Consider the following 18,711-nt stretch of genomic DNA (forward strand, 5'->3'; position numbering starts at 1 on the left):
TTTAACTATGTTTTGAACTTTTTTTGAACTATGCTAACCTATTTCCTTTGTATTTTTTTTCTTCCCTTTCTCTTTTGCTTTTTTTATCGCATTATTTAATACTGCCTTTATATGCTTTCACCATGTAAATTACTTGATCATATGTTATGACTTTTGCATAAGCATATTTTAAACTCATATTCTACTCGTGCTAAATATCAATATAGCGACCCTTGATGAGTGTCCGCGCTCTTCCCATATATCACTCTTTAAATTCGAAAAGGCATATTTGCGGTAAAACTAGTCGATCAGCGGTGCATTCGATGGTTCCGTGCCTTTCCCCTTCAAGTTGTCCGCTTGAGGGTCCCAGTCTAGACCTCTATAGCAGCCTTACTCTGATCAATTGCGCATGCATCATGGTCAAACCTAGCCGGGTTAATATGTTGTCCACATAATAACCCTTTAAGATAAGCCTTGTCCAAAGTCCACCGGGATTTTCATAACCCCAATGGACACAATCACCTTATGTGCATTATTTGGAAAAAGATGTGTTAATATGCTGACTGTTGTCTTAAATTTTTAAATTTAGGAGTGTTAGGGCTAAATCAACCTTATCTCTTTTGCCATCCCCATAAATGCTTATTTGCACATTATTATGTGTATCTATATTCTCTGTCACATATTTCCATTTATTCGTTTGCTATTTATTTCAAAGTACTCATGACATATTCTTTCAAAATCACTCCATGCCTAATACAATCAATTTTAGGGCATTTCTTCGACTTCTATCCTTAGGCTAAAATCATACGAATCTTGGGTCTGAACAAACTATCTCCCCGTCCCAAGGGCATAATATCCTATTTTGCCTAACGAGAGTATTTCGTCCATTGATTACACGACTTGACTGACCTATCATTTTCATCAGATGTAGTTAATGACGTAATTTCTTCTTCAAATGATGTTACGTCTCAATTTTTCTCATATGGGTATAACATTTTCAAAATGAGATGTTTTACCCTTCAATTGCTTCTATCCTCTATTGAACTCAATCCAGATCATACTTAGGGCTATTGTCCGACTAATATTATTTTTGGGTTTTTGTTTTGTATCCCAACTTATGCAATACTAGAGTCTTCTAGTGACTTTCTCCAAACTGGCATAATATTCTATTTTTAAAAGATAGGACATTTTCACGTTCATACAATCAATCTTCCCTCTATCCGATTAATTCTATTCTGTCTTAGTAGCCCAATGTGACCTAATCTTGTTCAGACATTATGGTCCTGTGTCTTGCTCATCTTGCACCTTTTACATCCAAGCCATAAGACTTGAAATCCAAGTATGCTAGACTCATGTGTTTGGCTTTGGTACTTTATTTGCTCAATTCTAAAATACTCTCACAAGTATTAGTAATAATCTCCACGTACATGTTGAATCATAGAGACCTTCTCGAGAACTGCAGTCTCAATGGTCAATACGACTGAAGCGATACGTGTTCCTCTACTAATCTCCACCCACCGACCCGTGATACTCGTCTAAAAATTTTATTTCTAAGCTCGATCTTCTAGTCACACTCTATTCTTTTGGAGCATCCACCTAAACTTTCAACAGGTGACTACTCGATTACATCAATCTTGCACTTTCTAGCGATTCTATAAGCTTCAAATACAATCTATGTTTTTATCTGATTTCTGTTTAAAAGGGATACGTATGTAACCCATTATTTGGTTCAGTCTCATTATTATAAAAATTCAATTTCCCTCCAAAAAGGAAACTGGGGCAAAATTTTGAGTTTCCTCAAAATTTGGGATTGTATCATCAAATTCTTTGAAAAGGAATGATAGGTACAACAACGTCAAGAATATTCTCACCAGGCATACACTACAAAGCACGAACACCACCACCTACATAGGGATATACACAACAAAGCACAAAGTCTTCATCTTCATAAGGCTAAGAATTGCTTTCTCTCATTTACATAACTATCTTCCTCTACTTGCATAAGGCTAAACAATGCCTTCATCCTTGCATAAGGCTAATCCCTGCCTCCATATTTGCATGAGGCTAATCCTTGCCTCCATATTTGCATGAGGCTAATCCCTACCTACACACCTGCATGAGGCTAATCCCTGCCTCCATATCTACATGAGCCTAATCCCTGCCTCCATATTTGCATGAGATTAATCCATGTCTTCTCTTTGCATGAGACTAAGCTCTGTCTCCAATCTTGCATGAGGATAAGCCTTTCCTCCATATCTGCATGAGGCTAATCCCTGCCTCCAAATTGGTATGAGGCTAACCCCTGCCTCCATATTTGCATGAGGCTAATCCTTGCCTCCAAATATGCATGAGACTAATCCCTGCCTCCATATTTGCATGAGGCTAATCCCTGCCTCTATATCTGCATGAGGCTAATCCTTGCCTCCTATTTTGCATGAGGCTAATCCCTGCCTCCACATCTGCATGAGACTAATCCCTGCCTCCATACCTGCATGAGACTAATCTCTGCCTCCATATATGAATGAGGCTAATCTCTGCCTCCATATTTGCATGAGGTTAATTCCTACCTCCATATTTGCATGAGGCTAATCCCTGCCTCCATATCGGCATGAGGCTAATCCCTGCCTCCAAATTGGCATGAGGCTAATCCCTACCTCCATATTTGCATAAGACTAATCCTTGCCTCAAAATTGGCATGAGGCTAATCCCTGCCTCCATATTTGCGTGAGGCTAATCCCTACCTCCATATTTGCATGAGGATAATCCCTGCTTCTATACTTGCATGAGGCTGATCCATGCCTCCATATTTACATTAGGCTAATCCCTGCCTCCATATTTGCATGGGACTAAGCATTGTCCCTCCTTGCATAAATATTGCTCTATTCCGGTTTTTGCTTTTCTTTCGGGCTAAGCTCTGCCCTCAAGCTCACAAGACTAAGCCTTGTCTTGTTGATTCTATCATCATATTATTGCATCTCATGGGCTGAAACATCGCCAACTTCTCCAAAGACGTCACAGTCTAAAAGGCATCATCCTCATAGCCGGAAGACACCATGCCATAGCTTGAGGATTTATCAAATTTGAATATCATTATTCAAAGGCGTCATGGTTCAGAGGCACCATCCGCATGGCCCGAGAACACCATTTCATGGCCTGTGATACCTTATCATACGCTTCATGGCTCAGGACATCATGGTCTAAGGACATCATCCTCATCGTCCGAAGATAAATTTCATGGTTTAGAGGGAATTTGCATCATGTTTAAATATTTTTAGTAAATTACATTCATCGCATTAATGCTTACATACTAATTATCTTTTATAGCAATACTTGAAGTTTGCAAGTACAAGGCGCAAAATATCACAACAAGTTCTTGTTATCAAATTGGGGCAATTTTTGCATCCAGTATCTCTCTATTTTTTATTTCTACTCAATATCAACGCCAACTTGAGACCGGAATAATTTCTAGAAATAACATCTCCTTGAATTAGTAAGTGCGCCTTTATCCCCTTTATAATATTAGTTTTTACTACCTGCTTTTCTTTTCTCAATTTTTGCAACAATCTCTACCTTACTCAAAATCACATAACGTCCCAATCCTATTTTTCATCATACCCCCTTCTATTTGTTTACGATCACAATATCCACTATGATCATAATTCAATACTGGGGCAAATTTTTAAGGATTCATATCCTTCCCTAATCTAGAACTACACACGGCCCGATTCTCAAAAAGCCCGGAATATATGTAGGCAACTCAGAAACCGGAGTTCGACCACAATATTTTTCAAAACTCTTATTCCCAGTTATTCTTACACAACTATATCATCAGTTGGACAAAATTGGCTACTACGTCAATTTCTTTGCCCAAAAACTCTTTCATCGTTCTCGGACAAAGAGGGGCAACTGTTGACACCCAATTTTGCCCCTCCTCCTATTGAATTTATTCCATTGAGCTTCTATTTTTTTGCATATGTTAAAGATGCTATTTTTACTTATTTTATCACATACAAAGTTTATACTGCTATCATTTATTATTATTATTATTAATTATTGATTACTATAATTATTATATTTTTTAGTTAAAATAGTAGCCCAAATACTCCCCTATTTATCTAGTCCAAATGAAGCCCACTTCACCCAGCAATATCCTAAGCCCAACAACCTTAAAGCAAATCTCAACGAGACTAACCCCAGACCAATTCTCCGATCTTATACCTTCCTCGCCAGCAACAAACATCCATTTTCCCATCTTTAGTCCATTATCTTATTTATTCTCTTACTTTCCTTCCTTTTTCTATTTAGTTATTTCCTTAATTATTTTACTATTTTAATACCAAATGTCATAGCATAGTTTCTTCACAAATCACTCGAAATCAGAAATTGTATCTCTTCCTGTAAAGAACGAATTTTGGTGGAAGATTTGGGTACGAATTTCATTGAAAAATCTGTCCAAGTTCATAGGAGTCCCCAAATAGGTAAAGATTTTGAATTTATCGCGGGTTCCGCTTTCTTTGATTTGATATAATAATTTTCAGAGAAACTCAATCCCGTAAGTTTCTTTCCTTCTTGACATGATTTATTATTGCTCTAATTATATTATAGTTGGATTTGATAAATATTCATATACTTTTTATATATAGAAAGAATCACTTTTTTTTCCAAAGTTGTGGCCTCCGATTTCTGCTAATTAATTCTGTTAAGTATTAATTGTTAGCCTTAATTTCTGTACTTTTTACTAAGAGCATTAATAATTTTTAGCTATAAATACTACTACTGTTAAGGCAAAGAAAAAGAAAAAAGAAAGAGGAGGAGGACTTTTGATCATTGCTCTTCATCACTTCCATAACTTTTCTTTTACTGTGATATACTTTGCATTCACTGCTCTTCGGCTACTTCTTTGCTTATTGCAAGCCAAAGCAACATTTCTTTTCTTTTATTTCACTCTACACAAATGTTTGCTTGAAATTCTTAGAAGTTTTGGTGATCTTGGAGCGTCGAGATTTGAGTATTGGTTTCTTGTCGCTATCATTCGAGTTTTCTCATTACAATCACTGCGTATTTCTGGAGTTTGTTTGGCATATTTACTGCTATTGAAGCTCTGTCCATGAATCATTCTTTGGAATTCTGGTTTTTTTACGAATTTGGTACTCAAAAAACGGGTTAGTTTCCTTAACGATGCATTATGATTCCTTTACGTGTTGGTTGTTGTTATAATAAACTAGTCCTTCTCTTTTGTTTTGTATTTTGTACACTCTTGGCCATGCCGAGATATCGAGTGCCATGCGGTACTCTATTGAAATTATGCCAATATAATAACCAGGTACGTCTCTTAAATTCAGGTGTGTTTTTGATCTTTTGACTTTACGTGTGTGTTTTTGATTATGAGACGACCTAACCATAAATGTCTTTTGGATTTGTTCTGGCACTCTAGTAACTAGGAAATTATTTATTTTATTTAGGACTAAAGATTGTATAAATAAGAGTAGCATCAACTTATCTGCTATGTTCAACGATTTAGTTTAGGAATTCTGCCTAAAAGATTTCGAATGATATTTGTAAGTTCCATGATCTTCATTCTTTGAATATAGCTGAATCTGCATAGGTATTATAGCGACCCAAATTCTACTAAGGGTCGTGATGGCGTCGGACACCACTGTCAGGCAAGCCAACCAAAATACTTAATTAAATTCTCGTTTTAATAATTTTGAAAACTATAATTTTCCTTCATTTTTACTGGTAAAAGATAATCGTTTCAAATCAAATATGATTATTAAGCAGTTACTACAAGATACCCCATAATCATCCCAGAACCTGGTGTCACAAGTGCATGAACATTTATTAGGGAATGAAATAAAATGCGGTAACTGTCTCGAATACAAAGTGGACAGAAATGAAAAAAAATACAGTACAATACTGTGAAGGGGACTCTACGGGCTGCGGGTCGTCTCGATAAATGCAGCTCACCAAAGTCTCCATATCAACCATGCTGCTATGCCACTAAGCCACTAGCCACATATAACCTCGTGCAATAAAAATGCACAGCAAGTGTAGTATGAGTACGAAAACAACGTATACTCAATGAGTATCCCGTCTAATCTCGAAGAAGTAGAGACGAGTGGTCGACTTCGACACTTGCTAATGGTCCAATAGTAATATTATTAATGCGATGAATCACAGATTTAATAAGAACATCAGTAAATTCAAATAAGTCACGAAACAGGAAAAAGTTCCTTTTATTTAAAAGTCTCCGAATTCATAACTCATTCATTAACAATTATCTCAAGTCGGGGAGAGCAATATCAATATCAATAAATCTCCAGGCAAGCAATACAAGCATGTGCAAATCATGCCGAGGTCGTACGGCCTAATCCAACATAAATGTAAAATGTGCACTGCCGAGGGTTGAACGGCGCGAACCATAGATGCATCTATTACCCCGCTCGCGAATCATACATGTGACACCGTCAAATTTAAATAAACAATCATCCTACTCGCGAATCATACATGCGATGCAGGTACATATAAAAATACATGCTCAAACAACCAGTTAAGAATTTATCGGGGAGCATTTATCCAAATGAAAGCCAATTATCTTTTAACTATTTAAGAAAATGAAGTTTAATCCTTTTAGAAATTTATTTACCAATTCGATAGGATTTAAGCAATTCAACTGTCAATAAGATTACAGGTATTCCAAGTATAGCATGCTTTTGGGTCCTAGACTACCCAAAATTACACATATTAGTAGCTACGCACGGACTCTCGTCACTTCGTGCGTATGTAGCCCCAACAAATAGGAGCACATAACCAATTATTTCACTTATGGGGACAATTCCCTCTTGCATTGTTAGAAAGGAGACTCACCTCGCTCCAAAGATCCATAACCGGTATTCCACGCTCTTCCGAAGACTCGAATCGATGCACAACGCTCCAAAACTAGCCAATAATTATGCAATTCCATTAATATATGTTCAATTACTCATTACAATCCAATTTATAACAATTCCTAACCCCGATCAAAAAGTTGACAAAATTGCCCTCGGCCCACGTGCCTGGATTCCGAAATTTTTCAAAGATAATGTTTACCCATGAACTCACGAACTCAAATATATGATTTTCTCCTAATTTTGTACCAAAAATCGTGATCACAATCCAAGAATACGAATTTTCTAAGTTTTCCTCAAGCCCCCAAATTTCTACCAATTTACATGCAAATATTCATACATAATCAATGTATTTAACTCAAGATAGGTGGGGTAAGCTTACCTTGTTGATGATAATGAAAAACCCCACTTGAAGCTCTCTAAATCGCCCCTACCAACTAAAAATGGGAGAAAGATGACTATCTCCTGATTTTTAAAAAACATACTGCCTCCAGCATTTTCTCACCTGCGGAAATTTCTACTGCAGGTGTGGTCTCAGCCAACTCGCTAAAGTCCTCTTCTGTGGTCTCGGTTCTGCGGAAGGTTCATCGCACCTGCGGTCCCAACCAAACCCAGCCATTTTCTGCTTCTGCGACACAAGGGCTGCTTCTGCGGCTCCGCACCTGCGGCCCAAGTCTCGCAGTTGCGGTTACACCAGCAACTTCAGCTCTTCCTCCAAGTTCCAATTCGATCTGTTAACCACCTGGAATCCACCCGAGGCCCCCGGGACCCCGACCAATTATACCAACCAGTCCCAAAACACATTACGGACTTACTTGAGGCCTCAAATCATATCAAACAATGCTAAAATCATGAATTGACCTCCAATCCAAGCTTAATGAACTTTAGAAATTCAAACATCTACATTCGATGACGAAACCTATCAAATCACATCCGATTGACCTCAAATTTTGCACACAAGTCATATTTGACATTACGGACCTACTCCAACTTCTAGAATCGGAATCCGACCCCGATATCAAAAAGTCCACTTCCGGTCAAACTTCTCAAAAACATCAAATTTCTATCTTTAGCCAAATAACTCCAAAATGACTTACGGACCTCCGAATTTACTTCCGATCGCGCTCCCAATACCGGAATCACCATACAGAGCTATTCCTAGACTCGGAATCCCAAACGGGCATTGATAACACTGAAATGCACTTCAACCCAAACTTATGAGATTCTTCCAAAATGCTAACTTCCACAATAGGCGCTGAAACGCTCCCGGGTCTTCCAAAACCCGATCCGGACATACGCCCAAGTCCGAAATCATCATACGAACCTGCTGGAACCTTTGAATCCCAAATCCGAGGTAGTTTACTCAAAAATTCAATCTTAGTCCATCCTTTCGACTTAAAGCTTCAGAAATGAGAATTCTCTTTCCAAATAAACTCTGAACTTTCCGGAATTCAATTCCGACTGTGCGCACAAGTTATAATACCTGATGTGAAGCTGTTAATGGCGTCAAACTGCTGAACGAAGCACTAGAGCTCAAAACGACTGGTCGGGTTGTTACATTCTCTCCCACTTAAACATACGTTCGTCCTCGAACGTGCTAAGAACTGCATTGGAGTTGCCCGAAATCACTGTTTAACACCTCGAGCACCTACCCGTGCTACCACAACTCAGCTAGGCACCATAGCTCGATCAATCTGAAGATACCCTTTTCCACTTAGGCAAATAGGCCATAGAGCCCAATTCCAACCTCCGAAATTCTCTACCAAGACTGTTCCAACGTACGCTCACTGAATCAATAACTACACACAACACCAAAACATGACTACATACCTTAGCTGAATTCACACCTTGCACCCCTTTACTCACAGGACCACAATAACATTCTCTGATCAATTTAGTCGAAATTCCATGAATCTGATGCTCCCATTGCACCTCATGACATACATAGGTCTTGCTCTAACTCTTACAATACCGCCACGATGGAAGGGATGTGTAGAAATTCATAACCAACTGCCGAACCAACAAATCATTAGGTCTATACTCCTGACAAGAACCATCACCTCATTCTGAATCAAATAATGGTCTTAGCTCCTTAATATACTTCATATAATCAGATTGCACTGATCCTAAATTCAATGATCTCGTCTCACCTAGTACGAACTGCTTAGGCAATAAGCCAACCCGAACATGATCAAAAATCTCATATGATGCCACAATATGCCAATAGGCTACCAATTCGAACATGATACATAAAGGAAACAAACTCTGAAAAAGAAATCCAATTACCCCACTTGCGAATCATACATGCGACGCGGTCAACATAATTGAACAGACACCCCACTCGCGAATCATACATACGACGTGGGCACACAACTAATATGAGTGTTCCTCAGAAAAATAGGAAACAAAATGCATAAAAATAGATATAGGGAACTGTACTCAACATCACATTGTTGTGGCGCGCAACCTGATCCAGACAACATACCCATGGCGGCGTACCACCCGATCCACCCAGAAAATTCACATAAGGAGATACACACCGAGCTAAATTGCTCATTACAACAAAATATCGAATATCGGACACAAGCACGCTAAGTGCATAATACCATCCCTGGGGAGACATATAGTGCCATAGGCTACAAAACTCAAGCACAATTGAGGTGCGATATATGTTCTGAAGCTAAAGAGCCATCCTGCTCACATATCACCATCGCTACGCGGAACCTCAATACATAAGAAAATTATCGAGTCGTTCACAACTCACACAGCACAATATAGCATTGCATGAAATAGCTGACGATGAAATAACACCCCATGTCTGAAAATTCCTCCATAAGAAGCGCCATTCGGCCTGATATAAGGCCCATATTCACATTTAAATCCATCCACATACCTCAAGCTGATTTTGATCGCACTGAACTAGGCTAATAACCTTTCGAAGGTCCATAATAACTACCTTTTCCTCAAAACACACGAGAACTACCATCATAACCGGGACAATCCTCCACAGTCCACAACCCAATAAGTCGAGTGCCCTCCGGGCATAAATTCTCAAATTAGTGATATTACCACGATCTTCATACTTGGTTTAAATCTTTAATCAATCAAGTGACTACATGTCACACTTATACAATCTTCCCGTGAGATATGCTCCCACGACCTTCCGCACTAGATAACGAGTCTGCACATCTATACCACCGGTCACACTAATGTTATAGAGCATATCAAAAAACTGTAACCAAGATGCAAAGCCTTCAACACAAAATGCCGATCTTAGGTGACGCCGAAGGCAATAACAGCTTACTCAAAATACCCAAATCCCCTTCTTGCTCATCCGAGCTCGTGACATCCTCGTCAAACATCGAACCGCAACCTTGATCCTCACTTTTAAATTTCATACTGCTCATTGCACCTAACAAGCCAACATGCGATAGTACAAGAATTTCATCATAATTTCTGAACCACTATTAGGGTAAACACTTCATCACATAGAACCTTTTTACTTAACTCATTCCAAGAGAACCATAGCTACACGCGAGTGAATTCTCATAACTGTAGAACATTCAAATCCTCAGATAGTGGCCCAAACTACCATGATCCTTCCGGGATCCGCCTACACTTAACGAGGCCATAATACTTGAATATTTCTGAATAACATCAATTACGGCGGCCGACAAGCCTCACACTTATCGTCACAAATCACTTGCATAACTTGATCACGCTGAAGGAACTGATCACTACCACCAATATGCCAATTCAACTATGTCTAGCCAATCTATCTTCGCCCAATTTATCCTTGATTGCCTTTGAAATAATAATAACACCATTCAATACATAGTTCACTCCATCCGTACTCATCCCGAGTGACCTTGAATCACGAGACCATGTTGTCTCAAATTCCACGAACTATTTCATACCTCCCTTGTGCACACATTCGCATCCTTAATCGGTACGCCCATTCTGATAATCCCTCTATGTATCCGAAGTCCTTTCTCATTTTCCTCCCAAATGCAGCCTGCAAGTCAAAACATCATAGAACATTCTGGACCTCTTCTCATAAGCTGCTACAAAGCTTGATCCTTAACCGTATCTATAAGCTCGAAATCATTATGTACCACACTTTATCCCTTTGAATCCACTAGGACAGTTGTTGAGAGCCACCCACTCTGACTTGGCCCCGAATATAATCTACTCCATAAATCTTCTAGCACATGAATACCCTCTCGACGAAGCACCCAGCAGAATCACTTTCCTTGAAACCTGTATCTATACAAGGCATAAATCCTAAATCCTTCTCCAAGTCTGAACATGAGCCAATAAGACCAACCATAACACACCTTTAACAATGCCTTTGCTCAAATTACCACTTATGTCCTTTTCCCGTAGCTGAAATAACCCATCAATATGCTAATAACCAGAAACCTCGCAAGTAGTTAACTATACAACCCAATCATAGGCGGTGGGACTCTCCCACTTAGCTTGGAGCCACTATTACACACCTCTGGAATTCACCAAGATTCTTTATCTCTTATTGACATGACCTCGCGCAATTAAACCGCTAGATTCCTTGAAATCCTTCCATTAGCACTTCATGAACACCTTGAATTTCCATCAACATTCACATATTCGACCTCTTACTGGAATGGCCAGTAAAATCCTCCGCAGAAGCTTCGCCAACCACGCGACCCCTAACCTGCTCACAGGGAATAACCCACCTGTGGAAATTACTTTCCGACATCTTCCAATGCTGCTGCACGGGGTACAATCACTACGACATCAATAACCCATCCTGAGCCCGAGCTCACTCTTTAACTGCACAAGTCCATTCACCCCTCGTGGACATCAATTAGATGTGCGACAACATCCTTTAAATTCAAAGTTATGTTGTATCCTTCTTCATTTCAAGCAGCTCCTTTCCGTTATATCAAATCTCCTGCCGCATAATAGTCTATGCTCCAAATTAAATCCGTAGGCCCCAATCACCAATCTCTAAAACTCCCAAATCATTCCAAATTCTCCTCAAGATGCATGGTCATCCTACCACCAAGCCCATATGCAACTCCGCCACTCTCCCACTTTGGCGAAACTCACCCTTTAATCGACTACTGGACCTTAGCTTCTTATACTTGGCCTTCTAGAAATTTTAACCACCACTTAACACTCCCTACATGTCCTTCCTCATCCTTTACCGCTCAGTTGTTGCCTTAAATAAAAATCTATCTTCGTAACACTTGAACCAACAAATCGCTACTAACTTTAAACCTCTCCGAAGATTATTTTTCTCGAGTCGTCAGCATTAGAAACACCGATTCAATCTAGAACCACCGCACCCCGAGATATCTAACAATCATTTCTCCAATATTATTTCACAATATCTTACCCCAAAGGCAAATTGCAGAAGACCATAACAGCAACGAACTTAACACATTCAATCGCGGACGACGACACCACATTGCAGATGAGAATCCCATCACGCTTGAAATCACCAAGTCTTGTTACTCCATCGCTTTAAATCTGGACGTCCCTAGGCTAATTGCTTTTCCTCTACCGGAAATAAAATATCAGATATCTGAATTGTGCACTGAGTAGGCTTCCTTTGAAATCATTCACTGCACCAACACATAGGCAAGTATCCTGCTATCAAGTCATTACTGTGCGATAACCTATCGTGAGCATCATAGCAACCTGTGCATAGCCTCTAAGCTCTTAGAAGCACAACTACCGAGTCGAAACGATAGAAAAATCCTCCCACAAGGCGACGACAATAGCCCAATCAACTATACTAGGAGAAACATCTTGAACCACGTCCGCAGTACCATTACAATTCCTCAATTCTCGATTTATAACAAGCGATTCGCGTCGCGTAAGGTTGAGTACGAAGGAAATAAGGGCATAAGCCCCAAGGAATCAAATCGCACGATGAGGAATCAAGAAGGGAAGTGCTCCTAACAGCCTTGTAGCCTCTCGAAGATAAGTACAAACGTCTCTGTACCGATCCGCAAGACTCTACTAGACTCGCTCATGACTCGTGAGACCTAAGGGAACCTACTGCTCTGATACCATATAGTCACAACCCAAATTCTACTAAGGGTCGTGATGGCGCCGGACACCACTGTCAGGCAAGCCAACCAAAATACTTAATTAAACTCTCGTTTTAATAATTTTGAGAACTATAATTTTCCATCAATTTTACCAGTAAAAGATAATCGTTTCAAATCAAATATGAATATTAAGCAGTTACTACAAGATACCCCATAATCATCCCAGAACCCAGTGTCACAAGTGCATGAGCATTTATAGGGAATGAAATAAAATACGATAACTATCCTGAATACAAAGTGGACATAAATGAAAAAAACACAGTACAATACTCTGAAGGGGACTGTGCTGGTTGTGGGTCGTCTCGATAAATGCAGCTCTCTTAAGTTTCAATATCAACCATGTCGCTATACCACTAAGCCTCTAGCCACATATGAACCTGTGCAACAAAAATGCACAACAGGTGTAGTATGAGTACGAAAACAACGTATACTCAATGAGTATCCCGTCTAATCTCGAAGAAGTAGAGACGAGAGGTCGACTTCGACACTTGCTAGTGGTGCAATAGTAATATTATTAATGCGATGAATCACGAATTTATTAAGAACAACAGTAAATTCAAATAAGTCACAAAACAGGAAAAAGTTCCTTTTTATTTAAAAGTCTCCGAATTCATAACCCATTCATTAACAATTATCTCAAGTCGGGGAGAGCAAATATCTATATCAATAAATGCATTATTGATGGTCGAACGGCGCGAACCATAGATGCATCTATTGCCCCGCTCACGAATCATACATGCGATGCAGGTACACATAGAAATACATGCTCAAACAGCCAATTAAGAATTTATCGAGAAACATTTATCCAAATAAAATCCAATTAACTTTTAACGATTTAAAAAAATAAAGTTTAATACTTTTAGAAATTCATTTACCAATTCGATAGGATTTAAGCAAAAAAACTGTCAATAAGATTACAAATATTCCAAGTATAACATGCTTTTGGGTCCTAGACTACCCGGACTTACACATATTAGTAGCTACGCGCGAACTCTCGTCACCTCGTGCATATGTAGCCCCCACAAATAGGAGCACATAACCAATTATTTCACCTATGGGGACAATTCCCTCTTACAAGATTAGAAAGGAGACTTACCTCGCTCCGAAGATTCATAACCGGCATTCCACGCTCTTCCGAAGACTCGAATCGATGCACAATGCTCCAAAACTAGCCAATAATTATGCAAATCCATTAATATATGTTCAATTACTCATTACAATCCAATTTATAACAATTCCTAACCCCGAGCGAAAAGTTGACAAAATTGCCCTCGGGCCCACGTGCCCGGATTCCAAAATTTTTCGAAGATAAAGTTTACCCATGAACTCACGAACTCAAATATATGATTTTCTCCTAATTTCATACCCAAAAATCGTGGTCAAAATCCAAGAATATGAATTTTCTAGGGTTTCCTCAAACCCCCAAATTTCTACCAATTTACATGCAAAAATTCATACATAATCATTATATTTAACTCAAGATAGGCAGGGTTAGCTTACCTTGTTGATGATAATGAAAAACCCCACTTGAAGCTCTCTAAATCGCCCACACCAATTGAAAATGGGAGAAAAATGACCATCTCCTGATTTTTAAAAGACCACACTACCTCCAGCATTTTCGCACCTGCGGCTCCGCACCTATGGAAATTTCTACCGCATGTTGAGTCTCAGCCAACTCGCTCAAGTCCACTTCTGCGGTCTCGCTTCTGCGGAAGGTTCGTCGCACCTGCGACCCCATCCAAGCCCAGCCATTTTCCGCTTCTACGACACAAGGGCTGCTTCTGCGGCTCCGCACCTGCGGCCCAAGTCTTGCAGGTGCGGTTACACCAGCAACCAACAACTTCAGCTCTTCCCCCAAGTTCCAATTCAATCCGTTAACCACCCGGAATCTACCCGAGGCCTCCGGAACTCCGACCAATCATACCAACCAGTCCCAAAACACATTACGAACTTGTTCGAGGCCTTAAATCATATCAAACAACACTAAAATCATGAATCGACCTCCAATCCAAGCTTAATGAACTTTAGAAATTCAAACTTCTCCATTCGATGACAAAACCTATCAAATCACGTTCAATTGACCTCAAATTTTGCACACAAGTTATATTTGACATTATGGACCTACCCCAACTTCCAGAATTGAAATCCAACCTCGATATCAAAAAGTCCACTTTCAGTCAAACTTCTCAAAAACCATCAAATTTCTATCTTTAGCCAAATGACTCCAAAATGACCTACGGACCTCCGAGTTCACTTCCGATCGCACTCCCAATACCAGAATCACCATACGGAGCTATTCCCAAACTCGAAATCCCAAACAGGAATTAATAACACTGAAATGCACTTCAACCCAAACTTATGAGATTCTTCCAAAATGCTAACTTCCACAATAGGCGCTGAAACGCTCTCGGGACTTCCAAAACCCGATCGGACATACTCCCAAGTCCGAAATCATCAGAAGCTAAGAGTTATATTTGTTTGCTTTGTTGGCTATAATATTACTGCCATGATGTTCTCAAACATCGATACCATGTCCTTAGGATTTTAATTCATCTAGATATTCAGTCTATGGATAAAGCATCCAGATAACTTGCTATCCCATAATGCTTGTACTTTATTTTGTTTGAGTAATTATTTATTTGATTTGAACACTAGAGGTGCTCTATTTAGAAACTAATAGTAAGATAAGTCAACAACTTCGTTGGTGTTAAAGGCTAGCGAGTTGTATTTCTCAGCATATTCTTTATCTTTACATGACTAAATTGCAAATTGTTTGAATTAAATACTTGAAGTTATATTATTTGGAAGTAACGAGTTAAATCTATTTTCGCGACAATTCGATCTCCATGTGCGCTGCATATGTGTTCTGGTTGGGCTATGATGTTACAGAATGGCGTAATTCGAGCATTGAGCGAGGATTTGGAGTCGCCTGGGAAGGGGAAGATTTAAGAATTATTGTGTTGGAATTTACTTTGCGCCTGAAGCTCATTAGTTTAGCTTGTGTTGTAATGTTGGCCTTATAATGCTACAAATAATCTGTAATTGTCTAAAAGAGTGGATATTGCTAATTGTTGTCATGACTAGTTTTCCTTTTAATAGTGGATATTGCTAATTGTTTTAAACTTGTCGTCAAACTAGTTTTACAAAAAATATCCTTGATTCATTTCATGGAAACAAGAACTCTTAAGTAAGTATAGTCTTCCTATAATATTTTTATTTTTTTATTAAAGTCTTGGGGGCTAGTAACAATCTTTGTATACAAGTAAGTTTTCTGGCATACGATTTTCAATCAGGTATCTTATTTCAATTCCTCTTTCTTATCTACCTTCGCACAAAAGAGTACATAGCTTTATACTTTAATCCAAACTACTTTATCTTCTACTCGACATTTTTAGTAATTTTATAATTATGTTTATTGTAGTATGCTTATACTTGAGTTGCGTAGTATCAATTCAAGAAAGTTATTATATTATAAGAGTTCATTTCACTACTTCAATTATCATCTCTCAATTTAATTAATTCGGAGGCCAATATGAGCCCTTACATGCCTTATGTGTTACTTGTTTAAGTCCCAATGTTCTCCCTTTTATGTGACGCTAATAAGAATAGAAATAGAAACCCGAGATTTTCTTTATGTCTAGAACCATCGTTTTAGAATAGTATCCAAAGCCTCCTGGATTATAAGAAGGGACAAGTAGTTTTAAATTAAGATGCGCTTTAAAATTAACTAGTACGCTCTTAGGTTAATAACTCGAAGATAGTAATGAGGGTAGATGGAAATGATACACAAATTGCCCGAATAGCCATTGCACTTTTGGCTATAAAAGTCTTAGCAGACTTTGCACGGGAGTTGATCCATCAGGCTTAAAAATTTAGGTCCCCCATTTAATGTAACTAAATAGGATTTTATAATTAACAATTCTTATATTTTTGTCATGACTAGTTTTAATTAGTTGATTTTAATTGATGTATATGCTTGACCACTAGGATTAATTCACAGCTTAGCAACCTACAACCTAGTTTAATTCAATAATCTCACATAGTCTAAAATTCGACCAGGAACCATAGTTGTGGACCTTGAAGAATGCCTAACACCTTCTCTTTGAGGTAATTTGATCCCTTACCTGATCTTTGGTGATGTTGACTAGTTAAAACAGAGTTATTTGCAAACAGGTGCCCTAACACACCTTAAAATCGTTAGGTGTCGATTCTTCTCTTTTAATACCCATTTAAAAGAGTTGTCACACATCAAAGTCCATCTTCGCGAAAAAATGGGGCACGACAAGTATCAACACCTGTTGACCTTTTTTAAACAAGATCAGATGTCTAATACTTACACACCTAATATCTCAAATGTGGATCATTCTGCTTTTGCACACTTTACAGGTTTGTTCAATAGATATGATGTTGATTCTGAGGGTTCTCATGTGTGTGCTTCCTTACAATTAGGTGTTAATCCTTGGATATTAGACACAGGTGCCACTAATTACATGACCCCATACAAACATTTTCTTTTTAATGTTCAATCACTAGTCAAGCCTTTTCTTGTCATATTACCTAATAGATATAAAGCTAAAGTTATATCTACTAGATATCTGCATCTTAGATATGATATAATTTTACTTCGTGTTCTTCTTGTGTTATCTTTTCACTTCACTTTAATATCAGTTCATCAACTTATCTCTCAACTAGATTGTTCAATACTTTTTACCAAAACAATTTATTCTTTACAGGCCCTTCTCTGAAGAGGCCACTGGAAATTGGTAAAGCTGCAGGCAGGCTATACTATCTTCATCCAAATGCTGACCTCTTCCCCGTTTCACCTAGTTCTACGTATGTTTCCTCTTCTAGTAGTTTACCTAATTCTGTTTCGGTAGTCTCTGATAAGTCCAGCCATATTGTTACACATGTTAATAGTACTCAAGCTTGTAATCAGTCACATTGCCATAATAAATTGGACTTGTTTGGAATCAAAGATTAGGACACACGCCTTATCATAGAATAAAAACTATTCCTTTCTTGTCTGATAAAGTATCTTCCAAGCAAAAGTTTATGTGCCATGTTTGTCCTCTAGAAGGACAACAGAGATTACCTTTTCCTGAAAGTGTTATACATTCTTCTGCCCCTTTTCAATTAGTTCATATTGACATTTGGGGTCCACATAACACTAGAACTTATAATGAATTTAGATATTTTTTAACTTTGGTTGATGATTATACAAGACTCACCTGGACTCACTTTCTTTATTGTAAGAGCAACGCTCTTTCTATCCTTAAAGTTTTTACTGTCATGGTTAAAGTCCTCTTTTAGTCTTCTGTTCAAACCTTTAGTTCAGACAATGCATTTGAACTTGGTGACAGTTCTGAAGCAATACATTTCTTCCATAGCCAAGGCATTCTCCATCAGACCACTATTCCACACACCCCTCAACAGAATGGGGCGGTTGAAAGGAAACACAAATATTTATTGGAAGTATCCAGGGCTCTTCTTTTTCAATCTAACTTTCCCCTCAAATATTGGGGTGACTGTGTCCTAACTACCACTTATTTAATAAATAGACTACCTTCTGTTGTCTTAAAGAACCTTTCCCCTTATGAAAAACTTCATGGAATCTCTCCACTATATGCTCACATGAAATGCTTTGGATGTTTATGCTTTGCCACTTCACCCAAGTTTACAACAATAACAACCCAGTGAAATCCCACTAGTGGGGTCTGGGGAGGGTAGTGTGTACACATACCTTA

At 38.6% G+C, this 18,711-nt stretch overlaps 1 long non-coding RNA gene across 1 annotated transcript; it reads left to right on the forward strand.

Annotated features, from left to right (window-relative positions):
- The first annotated feature begins 1,482 nt into the window (after positions 1 to 1,482).
- Positions 1,483 to 17,990, forward strand: LOC142181658 (uncharacterized). The gene is made up of 2 exons (XR_012710542.1): positions 1,483 to 5,302; positions 15,857 to 17,990. It is a non-coding gene; the product is annotated as an uncharacterized LOC142181658 (long non-coding RNA).
- Positions 17,991 to 18,711: the final 721 nt, after the last annotated feature.

This window comes from Nicotiana tabacum, chromosome 6, assembly GCF_000715075.1.
Source record: "Nicotiana tabacum cultivar K326 chromosome 6, ASM71507v2, whole genome shotgun sequence".
In the NCBI taxonomy this organism is placed as follows: Eukaryota; Viridiplantae; Streptophyta; class Magnoliopsida; order Solanales; family Solanaceae; genus Nicotiana; species Nicotiana tabacum.